This window comes from Melanostigma gelatinosum (assembly GCF_949748355.1).
Source record: "Melanostigma gelatinosum genome assembly, chromosome: 17".
In the NCBI taxonomy this organism is placed as follows: Eukaryota; Metazoa; Chordata; class Actinopteri; order Perciformes; family Zoarcidae; genus Melanostigma; species Melanostigma gelatinosum.
Window position 1 is genome coordinate 22919584 of NC_136650.1, and position 15450 is coordinate 22935033.

Below are 15450 nucleotides of genomic sequence, written 5' to 3' on the forward strand. Positions count from 1 at the left end.
ACACACACACATCTCCTCCGTCACACCAACACACACACTTCTCCTCCGTCACATCAACACACACACATCTCCTCCGTCACACCAACACACACACATCTCCTCCGTCACACCAACACACACACATCTCCTCCGTCACATCAACACACACACATCTCCTCCGTCACATCAACACACACACATCTCCTCCGTCACACCAACACACACACATCTCCTCCGTCACATCAACACACACACACATCTCCTCCGTCACACCAACACACACACATCTCCTCCGTCACACCAACACACACACATCTCCTCCGTCACACCAACACACACACATCTCCTCCGTCACATCAACACACACACATCTCCTCCGTCACATCAACACACACACATCTCCTCCGTCACATCAACACACACACATCTCCTCCGTCACATCAACACACACACATCTCCTCCGTCACACCAACACACACACATCTCCTCCATCACATCAACACACACACATCTCCTCCGTCACATCAACACACACACATCTCCTCCGTCACACCAACACACACACTTCTCCTCCGTCACATCAACACACACACATCTCCTCCGTCACACCAACACACACACATCTCCTCCGTCACACCAACACACACACATCTCCTCCGTCACATCAACACACACACATCTCCTCCGTCACACCAACACACACACATCTCCTCCGTCACATCAACACACACACATCTCCTCCGTCACATCAACACACACACATCTCCTCCGTCACACCAACACACACACATCTCCTCCGTCACATCAACACACACACATCTCCTCCGTCACACCAACACACACACATCTCCTCCGTCACATCAACACACACACATCTCCTCCGTCACATCAACACACACACATCTCCTCCGTCACACCAACACACACACATCTCCTCCGTCACATCAACACACACACATCTCCTCCGTCACATCAACACACACACATCTCCTCCGTCACACCAACACACACACATCTCCTCCGTCACATCAACACACACACATCTCCTCCGTCACACCAACACACACACTTCTCCTCCGTCACATCAACACACACACATCTCCTCCGTCACACCAACACACACACATCTCCTCCGTCACATCAACACACACACATCTCCTCCGTCACATCAACACACACACATCTCCTCCGTCACACCAACACACACACATCTCCTCCGTCACATCAACACACACACATCTCCTCCGTCACATCAACACACACACATCTCCTCCGTCACACCAACACACACACATCTCCTCCGTCACATCAACACACACACATCTCCTCCGTCACATCAACACACACACTTCTCCTCCGTCACACCAACACACACACATCTCCTCCGTCACATCAACACACACACATCTCCTCCGTCACATCAACACACACACATCTCCTCCGTCACATCAACACACACACATCTCCTCCGTCACATCAACACACACACATCTCCTCCGTCACATCAACACACACACATCTCCTCCGTCACATCAACACACACACATCTCCTCCGTCACACCAACACACACACATCTCCTCCGTCACATCAACACACACACATCTCCTCCGTCACATCAACACACACACATCTCCTCCGTCACATCAACACACACACATCTCCTCCGTCACACCAACACACACACATCTCCTCCGTCACATCAACACACACACATCTCCTCCGTCACACCAACACACACACATCTCCTCCGTCACATCAACACACACACATCTCCTCCGTCACATCAACACACACACATCTCCTCCGTCACACCAACACACACACATCTCCTCCGTCACATCAACACACACACATCTCCTCCGTCACATCAACACACACACATCTCCTCCGTCACACCAACACACACACATCTCCTCCGTCACATCAACACACACACACATCTCCTCCGTCACACCAACACACACACTTCTCCTCCGTCACATCAACACACACACATCTCCTCCGTCACACCAACACACACACATCTCCTCCGTCACATCAACACACACACATCTCCTCCGTCACATCAACACACACACATCTCCTCCGTCACACCAACACACACACATCTCCTCCGTCACATCAACACACACACATCTCCTCCGTCACATCAACACACACACTTCTCCTCCGTCACACCAACACAAACACATCTCCTCCGTCACATCAACACACACACATCTCCTCCATCACATCAACACACACACATCTCCTCCATCACATCAACACACACACATCTCCTCCGTCACATCAACACACACACATCTCCTCCGTCACATCAACACACACACATCTCCTCCGTCACATCAACACACACACATCTCCTCCGTCACACCAACACACACACATCTCCTCCGTCACATCAACACACACACATCTCCTCCGTCACATCAACACACACACATCTCCTCCGTCACATCAACACACACACATCTCCTCCGTCACATCAACACACACATCTCCTCCGTCACATCAACACACACACATCTCCTCCGTCACACCAACACACACACATCTCCTCCGTCACATCAACACACACACACATCTCCTCCGTCACACCAACACACACACATCTCCTCCGTCACACCAACACACACACATCTCCTCCGTCACATCAACACACACACATCTCCTCCGTCACACCAACACACACACATCTCCTCCGTCACACCAACACACACACATATCCTCCGTCACACCAACACACACACATCTCCTCCGTCACACCAACACACACACATATCCTCCGTCACATCAACACACACACATCTCCTCCGTCACATCAACACACACACATCTCCTCCGTCACATCAACACACACACATCTCCTCCGTCACATCAACACACACATCTCCTCCGTCACATCAACACACACACATCTCCTCCGTCACACCAACACACACACATCTCCTCCGTCACATCAACACACACACACATCTCCTCCGTCACACCAACACACACACATCTCCTCCGTCACATCAACACACACACATCTCCTCCGTCACATCAACACACACACATCTCCTCCGTCACACCAACACACACACATCTCCTCCGTCACACCAACACACACACATATCCTCCGTCACACCAACACACACACATCTCCTCCGTCACACCAACACACACACATATCCTCCGTCACACCAACACACACACATCTCCTCCGTCACATCAACACACACACATCTCCTCCGTCACACCAACACACACACATCTCCTCCATCACACCAACACACACACATCTCCTCCGTCACACCAACACACACACATATCCTCCGTCACACCAACACACACACATCTCCTCCGTCACACCAACACACACACATATCCTCCGTCACACCAACACACACACATCTCCTCCGTCACATCAACACACACACATCTCCTCCGTCACACCAACACACACACATCTCCTCCGTCACACCAACACACACACATATCCTCCGTCACACCAACACACACACATCTCCTCCGTCACACCAACACACACACATATCCTCCGTCACACCAACACACACACATCTCCTCCGTCACACCAACACACACACATATCCTCCGTCACACCAACACACACACATCTCCTCCGTCACATCAACACACACACATCTCCTCCGTCACACCAACACACACACATCTCCTCCGTCACACCAACACACACACATATCCTCCGTCACACCAACACACACACATCTCCTCCGTCACACCAACACACACACATATCCTCCGTCACACCAACACACACACATCTCCTCCGTCACATCAACACACACACATCTCCTCCTTCACACCAACACACACACATCTCCTCCGTCACATCAACACACACACATCTCCTCCGTCACATCAACACACACACATCTCCTCCGTCACATCAACACACACACATCTCCTCCGTCACACCAACACACACACATCTCCTCCGTCACATCAACACACACACATCTCCTCCGTCACACCAACACACACACATCTCCTCCGTCACATCAACACACACACATCTCCTCCGTCACATCAACACACACACATCTCCTCCGTCACACCAACACACACACATCTCCTCCGTCACATCAACACACACACATCTCCTCCGTCACATCAACACACACACATCTCCTCCGTCACACCAACACACACACATCTCCTCCGTCACATCAACACACACACATCTCCTCCGTCACACCAACACACACACTTCTCCTCCATCACATCAACACACACACATCTCCTCCGTCACACCAACACACACACATCTCCTCCGTCACATCAACACACACACATCTCCTCCGTCACATCAACACACACACATCTCCTCCGTCACACCAACACACACACATCTCCTCCGTCACATCAACACACACACATCTCCTCCGTCACATCAACACACACACATCTCCTCCGTCACACCAACACACACACATCTCCTCCGTCACACCAACACACACACATCTCCTCCGTCACATCAACACACACACTTCTCCTCCGTCACACCAACACACACACATCTCCTCCGTCACATCAACACACACACATCTCCTCCGTCACATCAACACACACACATCTCCTCCATCACATCAACACACACACATCTCCTCCGTCACATCAACACACACACATCTCCTCCGTCACATCAACACACACACATCTCCTCCGTCACATCAACACACACACATCTCCTCCGTCACACCAACACACACACATCTCCTCCGTCACATCAACACACACACATCTCCTCCGTCACATCAACACACACACATCTCCTCCGTCACATCAACACACACACATCTCCTCCGTCACATCAACACACACATCTCCTCCGTCACATCAACACACACACATCTCCTCCGTCACACCAACACACACACATCTCCTCCGTCACATCAACACACACACACATCTCCTCCGTCACACCAACACACACACATCTCCTCCGTCACATCAACACACACACATCTCCTCCGTCACATCAACACACACACATCTCCTCCGTCACACCAACACACACACATCTCCTCCGTCACACCAACACACACACATATCCTCCGTCACACCAACACACACACATCTCCTCCGTCACACCAACACACACACATATCCTCCGTCACATCAACACACACACATCTCCTCCGTCACATCAACACACACACATCTCCTCCGTCACATCAACACACACACATCTCCTCCGTCACATCAACACACACATCTCCTCCGTCACATCAACACACACACATCTCCTCCGTCACACCAACACACACACATCTCCTCCGTCACATCAACACACACACACATCTCCTCCGTCACACCAACACACACACATCTCCTCCGTCACATCAACACACACACATCTCCTCCGTCACATCAACACACACACATCTCCTCCGTCACACCAACACACACACATCTCCTCCGTCACACCAACACACACACATATCCTCCGTCACACCAACACACACACATCTCCTCCGTCACACCAACACACACACATATCCTCCGTCACACCAACACACACACATCTCCTCCGTCACATCAACACACACACATCTCCTCCGTCACACCAACACACACACATCTCCTCCATCACACCAACACACACACATCTCCTCCGTCACACCAACACACACACATATCCTCCGTCACATCAACACACACACATCTCCTCCGTCACACCAACACACACACATCTCCTCCGTCACACCAACACACACACATCTCCTCCGTCACATCAACACACACACATCTCCTCCGTCACACCAACACACACACATCTCCTCCGTCACATCAACACACACACATCTCCTCCGTCACACCAACACACACACATCTCCTCCGTCACACCAACACACACACATATCCTCCGTCACACCAACACACACACATCTCCTCCGTCACACCAACACACACACATATCCTCCGTCACATCAACACACACACATCTCCTCCGTCACATCAACACACACACATCTCCTCCGTCACATCAACACACACACATCTCCTCCGTCACATCAACACACACATCTCCTCCGTCACATCAACACACACACATCTCCTCCGTCACACCAACACACACACATCTCCTCCGTCACATCAACACACACACACATCTCCTCCGTCACACCAACACACACACATCTCCTCCGTCACATCAACACACACACATCTCCTCCGTCACATCAACACACACACATCTCCTCCGTCACACCAACACACACACATCTCCTCCGTCACACCAACACACACACATATCCTCCGTCACACCAACACACACACATCTCCTCCGTCACACCAACACACACACATATCCTCCGTCACACCAACACACACACATCTCCTCCGTCACATCAACACACACACATCTCCTCCGTCACACCAACACACACACATCTCCTCCATCACACCAACACACACACATCTCCTCCGTCACACCAACACACACACATATCCTCCGTCACACCAACACACACACATCTCCTCCGTCACACCAACACACACACATATCCTCCGTCACACCAACACACACACATATCCTCCGTCACACCAACACACACACATCTCCTCCGTCACACCAACACACACACATATCCTCCGTCACACCAACACACACACATCTCCTCCGTCACATCAACACACACACATCTCCTCCGTCACACCAACACACACACATCTCCTCCGTCACACCAACACACACACATCTCCTCCGTCACACCAACACACACACATATCCTCCGTCACACCAACACACACACATATCCTCCGTCACACCAACACACACACATCTCCTCCGTCACACCAACACACACACATCTCCTCCGTCACATCAACACACACACATCTCCTCCGTCACACCAACACACACACATCTCCTCCGTCACACCAACACACACACATCTCCTCCGTCACACCAACACACACACATCTCCTCCATCACACCAACACACACACATCTCCTCCGTCACACCAACACACACACATATCCTCCGTCACACCAACACACACACATCTCCTCCGTCACACCAACACACACACATCTCCTCCGTCACACCAACACACACGCATATCCTCCGTCACACCAACACACACACATCTCCTCCGTCACATCAACACACACACATCTCCTCCGTCACACCAACACACACACATCTCCTCCGTCACATCAACACACACACGTCGTCTCTCTCTTCGGGAAAGAAACAAGTTATGTATCAATATTAAACCATTCAGAAAATGTCAAAGCATTTCTTATTTGAAAACATTTTTAAAAGTTGCATGAGAATAAATGAGCATTTCAGAATCTTGTTTTGTTTGTATGCGTGTATGAATTAATGGAATAATAATATTTGTGAATCCTGTTTCTCTTTGTCTCTCGCTCTCAGGTCTCTGTTTGTCAGGAGATGCTGACGGAGTTTCGAAACGCCGTCTCCTGTAAGAAGAGTTCTCGCTCCCGACGCCGCCGTCCTCTGAGCAGCGCCGGGGGCGGAGTCCTGCGTCACCCGTCGCGCCTGGCTCTGGCCACGCCGCGCCCCATCCGGCTGGTACGGGAGATGCGCCTCAGCAACGGGAAACTCTACAGCGGCGCCGGCTCGCTGACGGGTGGCCTCGGGGGAGGTATGGGAGGGGTCCCTAACTTGGGGCCGGGGCCACAGAGGCTGCTGGAGGACCCGCTCGGCACCAACGCCACCACCAGCACGCCTCCCCCGGTGTCGGCCCTGGTGGCTCCTCCCGCCCCGCTGCGCAGCTTCCTGCAGGGCTGCAGCCACGTGCGAATCTGCCAGGAGTGCCGGCGGATCCAGAGCTTGAGGCCGGCCACGCTCACGCCGCCCCCGCCTCCTCCCCCGTCCTCATCCTCCTCCGCCTCCTCCTGCTCCCGCATTCCTCCCCCCGGAGGTCACCACCTCCGCCACAACCCCCATCACCACCTCCACTACCACCACGGCTCCATGTCGCTGCCCCGCCTCCCACCGCCACCTCCTCCAATCCCAGCGGACAGAGCCGAGAGCGACGGGGGCGGGGGGGCGGCGAGTCCGCGGCTGGACAACAACAGACCGCCGCCGCCGCCGAGGCCGCTGCCGCCCCCGAAGACACCGACGCGCCCGCTGACGGACTTACTGACGGGGCACAACTAAAGCAGAGGGACGCTGTGCGGGCCGTCATCAGAGGGGTCAAAGGTCATGGTTTCAACCCAACTTTTGGGCCCCAATGACACATCTCGATCAGTCCAAACTGGCCTAACAGGAGGTGTGGACGGAAGAAACCATTTGAAGGGTCGTTGATGAAAACGAAAGCCACTTTGGCTCCGTGGATCATACCAGTACTCTTTCCACAGGGGATGGACGGATTAAACCACTCTTGACTGTACGCAGGGAGGATAAATGGAACGTTCCATTTTGGATTAAACCAGCTGAGGTGTTCACAGTCAATTGGATCGCAGGGCTGCCGACAGACAAACAGGAAGTGGCGGCCAAATGGGCACCTCTGCCAATCATCATGCTCCGTGCCAAGTGAGGAGGACTCTTTCTCTGACCGTTTGAATACTGAACCAGGTGTTTGTATAGCAGGAGACCGACTGTACACACACACACACACACACACACACACACGTAGCAGAGCCGCTGTACAGTTGTCAATGATCAGGTTGTAGCTCTTAGTAACAACCTTGTTGCTGTTTTGTGCAGACGTCTCGAAAACAAACTGACCAACCGGTGCTGTGATCCACAAAGCTGACGCGTCAATACTCACCTGAAGTGTACGAAGCTGCGCTGAGCCAGTTCTTCTTCTCCATGCAGCATCTAATCCACCAAGAAAGGACGCGCTTAATGAGACAGGGAGGAGACGGGTTCACTGTTTTTGTTTAAAGCTGTTGGCTGGACCTTTGTTTGAGGTGTCAGGTTACACAACAGTCCACCAATGAGAAACTAGTATCAGTGACATGAACCATTTTTGCTCCATTTTGCTTTCTTTTCAAGAATTAGATGTGGAGATGGGTTTCAATCTCATGTCTGTGTGTTGGTTAGCCTAGCGTAGCACAAAGACTTTTCTGACGTTTGGCAACCCATAAAAAGGACAAGAAAAGGAAAAGAAGCCAAAGAAATAGAATAGGAGCAGAATGGACATTCCATTTCAAATCAACGCTATTATTTTGTGTAACATTGCGACTGTTGTTGCGGGCTAACTTTTATATTATCTAAAGGACTTAAGTCACGTTACGGATCCACTGAAGTGAGGTTTTGCAGTAACGACTAAAACCAACAGTGGAGTAATAACATGAAGAAGTGTAGAGCCAAAGTTAATGAGTAAAATTGAACATCTTAACGCTTCATCCACTCACTATTCACAGCGTAGGAAAGCTCATTTTCTGTAACCGGTGTAGCATTAAAGCATGGTGGAATGAGCATGCTAGCTAGCTACAAGTGGACAGCTTGCTAATTACTTGCTAATTCCACTATGCTTTATTACACGGTGGAATTAGCGAGCTAGTTAGCTAACTAGAGTAGCTACCAGCTGGCTACTTAGCCAGTCTGCCATTCCGCCATGCTTTTTTGGCCAATCCTCTGTAACCAGTGTAGCATTAAAGCATGGTGGAGGTGGCAACCGAGCTAACTAACAGCTGATGTAACAAACAAGATACAACATGTTAATCGGTGAGCTTCAGGGGTGTTAGTGGGTGTATTTTAGAACTTTGGACATATCTAGGCTAGCTGTTTCCCCCTGCTTCCAGTCTTTATGCTAAGCTAGGCTATCCAGGTCCTCATGCGAGATTGATATCCATCTGAAAACACAAAGAAAATTAGCGCATTTTCCAAAACGTTGAACTCTTCCTAACTAATTTAACGGCTTACCGCCGCTACACGCCAAACAAGGAAGCATCTGCTGCTTCGCCTTTTCAAAGTAAAGGTCATAAGAATTGCGTGTAGCCAAAAAAGCTCCTTCTGCCTAAAAGGGAATTACAGCTCACATGAAATGTTTTGAAACTGATGTCAGACAAATTATAGAAATCAGATAAATATCAGGTCCAACTGCGATCCTTCAAAACCTGTCCAGACGTAGCAGCGATATCCGAGTTGGGGAGTCAAACAGCAACTTTAAGGGACTGTACGAAAAAAGATTGATTTGGCTGAGGGGGTCGTCTCTTTAGACGTAATGATAATGTATTGAAGGGAGAGTTTATTGTTGTATATTGTACTATAATGTCTCCTCTAATATGCAAATTGGTGGTTATTGTGACAATTTCCAGATTTAAAGTGGAGTACAACATTTTAAATATTTTTGTTTTGTATTTTATTGGTGAAACCAGTTTGTAGCATTTCAATACTGTTACAGTGTCATTTTGAGACTTTGAGGGTGTTTGAAGTTTTTTGCCCGTTTTCAACAATCTAGTATTTTTTAACAGTCCCTAAAAACAGAGGAAGTCCCTCAGCAGAGTGGTGTATATTCCCGGTGAGTATTAAAGCTGCACACACACACACACACACATCACAGGGAAACAAAAGAGAAAAACGAAATTTGTCATTGTAATTTCACTTCCGAAGTATTGTTTCTTTATAACTTTGAGTTCTTGAGCTCTTTAAATTGATGTAATGTTGATCCGATCACCACGCCGGGATGTCAGAGTTTAAAAGTTACCGGCCGTCCGATCCACACATCGACGCACCGTGTCCACCGGCTGCTCAACATAAGAGCTGACGTTGACATTTCCACATGTAATTGCTTTACCGTCGACTTTTTTTATTTCATGGAAGCAGGTTTTTATTTCATATCAGTGCCTGTAGTTAGTTCATTTCATCATTTTTTTATTTATTTTTTTCCGTATAAAATGTTTAGAAAGTGAGACCAAGAAATAGTTTATGAAAATGAGAAAAACGCACCTGAATGTTGATGTAAAGTGTGTGTGTGCGTGTGTGCGTGTGTGCGTGCGTGCGTGCGTGCGATTGGTGGTTATGAATGAACCCCGTTGTCATCACGTTGTCTGCGGTTTTGTTGTATTTCTTCTGCTCCTCACATTTGTACCAGCAGTGCTCCGCTCATCAGGAGGACGGAGACGACCGGTGGATATTAATCTGATGATTCTCTTGTTATCATTATTATTGATATTGACGTGTGGGGTGACTGTAGGAGACCAGCGCTCTGATGTTCAACATATAGACACATGTTTGGATTAAAAAAACAGTCAATGTACCAAAAAATACTGCTGCTGGTGACGTTGTTTATTTTATATACCCGACCTTTGACCTTTCCCTTGTGCAGCCACTCAGGTGTGTCCAGGTGTGCGGAGCTGACAACACCAAACATCTCAAAGAATCTACTAATTTATATATTTCACACAACTTATTCAGAAATTGAATTAAATTGTAGCTCAACAGTCTTAAAAAAATTAATTTTACTTTTATTTATTTGCAAATCTGAATTAATTGTTTTATTGATTTATTTTTTATTTTCTGTCTTTTTTTCTCTTTTACATTTTTTCGTCGGGTTGTGTTCATTTAGTTTTAGTTTTTGTTTCTTTTTCACTTTCTATTTTCTTATTATTCAGTATTTATTTTTGTATTGATTATTTTCTCATGTCGTTTTATTGTTACAGCGTAACTAAAGCGTTGTTTTTTGGTTCTCTTTTGTTTGTCTTTTTATTTTTCTCATGTCAGCATTTTTTGTTTTTCTCGCAGCTTCTGTTCATTGTGTAGGTTTTTACTCTTTAACTTGTCTTTGTGTTTTAGTATTTTATTTTATTTATCTACTTCACCTTTGTAGTTTGTAGTTTTGACCGGATTCCTTTAATTATTTTTGCTCTTTTTTTATGCATCACATAATTAATTCCAGATCAGAAGCAGGATGTTTATCTCCAGAGATCCGCTAGTTCAGAGGTTTGTGTTCATGTCTGAAGGAGATGATGTAACACCAGGAACGACCAGCAGAGGGCGCTGCAGGCCAGAGCACGAGCAGCACGAGACAGAAACGAGTGTTCAGGTCAGTGCTCACAAGATCTCATTTAGTTGTGTTTGAAGTAAAACATCTCTCACTATAATGAAATATCAAAAATATGATTATGATTCAATGTAATGATTGTTCAGTGTACCGACTTCACATCACGTCTCAGTTTACTTCATCTTGTTCTTTGAGCGTACCGTAAGGTTAAACCTGCGTTCAGGATCACACTTGTCATCTTTTGTTAGAAGTTTTGAAACACAACTGTTTCTATGAACTGATCAAGAGAATGTTAAATGTCCCCTTTAAGTCAGTTAATGTTGTTTATTTCACACATTTAGTACAAACTTGAATCTGTGAATGAGTCCAAAACAGAAATGAAATCACATGAATCCACGAAAGAGAAGTAGCACATCATCTTATCTGGACACATGATGCAATCGCTCAGTTCCACTCGGAAGTGACGAGTTTCATGAGGAACAAAGCGTCCAAACTGTTTGTGTCGAGATTGAATTAATCTGCGTGATTTATCTCATCGCGCTGCTGAAGGCTGAGTGACGGAGACAACACAGTTAACACAACGGGGTCACGTTGGGATGACGTTCATGTCTATCTTTCATATATTCAGGTGTACAGGATTCATCGCTATAGGGGTTAGCCTAGCTTAGCACAAAGACTGGAAGCAGGGGGAACTGCTAGCGTAGCTCCATGGACAGAGAGGAACGTGCACGTGGACTCGTTGCCGTGTTCCCTCAACACGAACAGTCGAGCAGCTTCAAAATCTGCACAAGTCGGAAAAAAACATATCAGAAAGTTACGGCTTGAGTTGTGTCATTTTGATTGACAGCAGATTTAGGAATATACAATAAATATATAATAAATATTAAAGATGTGATTCGGATACAAAAACATGCTTCGTCCTTGAAGTCTGTTTTTCTTGAAACATGAAGATTATTTCAGAATAAAGAATGTTTGTATTCAGATAGTTTGCTGTTCATCCTCGTGTTCAACACAAGAACCTTCAGTGTCACAGTCTCTATGTCACCAGTTCTGCAGGTATTTGATCATAAACTAAAGTATCTGACATTAAACTTGACCCAATGATGGCGCCAAAGGAAAAGATCACCGAAGTTATTACAATTCAGCCTCACGGGGAACACGAGCCGCACGTCATGACGAGCCGCCCAATGGCGACCGAGAGACTTCACCTGAAACACGACAGCCGACCGTTGAGGGTTTGTAGTCAGGAAGTGAAACCAGACGGGAGGCGTTGACTGTTTTCTGGTTAGGTTTCTCCCATTTGACTCCCCTCCTCCCCCTCCTCCCCACTCTCCCTCCTCCCACTCCCTCTCCTCCCCCTTCTCTGCTCCCTCCCCCTCCTCCCCCCTCTCTCCCTCCTCCCCACTCTCCCTCCTCCCACTCCCTCTCCTCCCCCTCCTCTGCTCCCTCCCCCTCCTCCCCCTCTCTCTCCTGCTCCCTGTATGGCTCGGAGTTGACACAAGATGTAACACACATTCCTGACTAAATGCTGCAGGCGTGTTCAGGCCTGACAGCTTTACCTTGTTGTGTGTTGAATCACACCCACACACACGCACACACACACACACACACACACACACACACACACACACACACACACAACTAAACGCAAAGGTTAAAGCGGCGACTTCTGTTATGTCAACAGTTTCAATGACTGAGTTTAAATGATGAATGATTGGATGAATGAGCGCCGTTCTTGTAATAAACTGTCCTCTGATTTCCTCTACTCTCATTGGTTCCCACCTGACAAAACTGGCTTCATTCAAACGACAGTCGGATGAAGAAGCGACTCCTCCTGCACCTGATTGGACGAGCACACCTCTCACGGCCTCTCATTGGTCGCTGCGTTTAGATTTTTGAACATGCAGTGGAAAAGGAACACCTGAAGTTCGTTTGATTTGCATTCCGTGGGAACACGCCTGTAACGTTTGTCTGCAGGTAAACTCCGTTGTTGAGGTTCGGGCGGTTTTCAAAAGGAAAATTTTGAGAAATATGATACGCTAAATAACTCTGTTGCCATGTATGATTTTGTGTTTTTCACAAATGAGTGATGACGATAACACTGAAAGGTTAACACGCTGCTGCCATATTCACATTCCAGGTGTTTGTTTGATTGACACGTCTGCGGTTCATAAAGTAAAAGTCCACTGAAGCACAGAATCAGGAGCTAGAATGACGATAGAATGAAACGGTTCCGTTGAATCAATTCGTGAAGAGCTGCTTTCAGATGCCGACTTGTTTGCGAGGCGTTTCTATGGCCATGTTGCACGAGTTCGTGAGAGTCAAGGTTTGGTTTTAGAGTTCATCTGAAAACCTGCCGTGGGTATAAAACAAAGCTCATCCTGAAAATCTAAAAAAACATCTCATATTGAAACATACCTGCTACACTTGTTCCACAATCAGAGTCACGTGAGGACGTCTCAGACTGCGAGTGTGTGCAGGTGTGCTGCATCTCACTGAACCCGCAGGTGTCAGGAGAATGGAGCCACTGACTCACTTCATCCACAGGACGTGTTTCATCAGGTGGCTTTATGGACCAACTGCCGTCACACGTTCATGTCAGGAAATAAAACCTTTCACTGGTGTTCATTCAAAGTTACATGTGTGCCGCTAGTTTGACGAGTTAGTGTGAATAAACTGTGAGCGCGACAGTTTTGATGACTCCGTTTCCTGTCATGAGTCTTTCTGTGGTCAATTTTGGTTTTTTTGACCGTCAGTCATACTTTGTGGTGACATTTAGTCCTCGTCTTCATTTCATCAAAGGTTTACAGAGACCTGCATCAATGAGTCCTGAAACCCAGATATGAGTCAGCGGTCCCTCAAAGTCAAAGTGTTTCCTTCATGTGTTTCTGGTCAGATGTCTGAAAGGTCTGTGAGATTCTAACGTTTACTTCTCTGATATTAAACAGGTCAGCAAAAACCCCTCCGGTGAATTTAGAAGCTTGAACGTGTCTTAAAAAGAGTGTGAGTGAGTCGACTAACACTAGTCCTCCTTTAGCTCCTTTAGTCACGTGACCGTGGTGGAGTTCCTTTACAGACTAACGTTTTGATGAATTAGTAGTAGTAGAAGTATTAGTAGTTGAAGAAGTATTAGTAGTAGTTGTTGTGGTAGTAATAGATGTAGAAGTATTAGTAGTTGAAGAAGTATTAGTAGTAGTTGTTGTGGTAGTAATAGATGTAGAAGTATTAGTAGTTGAAGAAGTATTAGTAGTAGTTGTTGTGGTAGTAATAGATGTAGAAGTATTAGTAGTTGAAGAAGTATTAGTAGTAGTTGTTGTGGTAGTAATAGATGTAGAAGTATTAGTAGTTGAAGAAGTATTAGTAGTAGTTGTGGTAGTAATAGATGTAGAAGTATTAGTAGTTGAAGAAGTATTAGTAGTAGTTGTTGTTGTGGTAGTAATAGATGTAGAAGTATTAGTAGTTGGAGAAGTATTAGCAGTCGAAGAAGTTTTAGTAGTAGTTGTTGGAGCAGTAATAGA

The 15450-nt window shown here is 47.3% G+C and overlaps 1 pseudogene across 1 annotated transcript in view; it reads left to right on the forward strand.

Moving 5' to 3' along the window:
• Nucleotides 1–8139, forward strand: part of LOC306791224 (glutamate receptor ionotropic, kainate 5-like) — a 30559-nt pseudogene extending 22420 nt beyond the window's left edge. The window contains exon 12 of the transcript in view: nucleotides 7390–8139. The product of the transcript in view is annotated as a glutamate receptor ionotropic, kainate 5-like (transcript). The remainder of the gene's footprint in view (nucleotides 1–7389) is intronic.
• Nucleotides 8140–15450: the final 7311 nt, after the last annotated feature.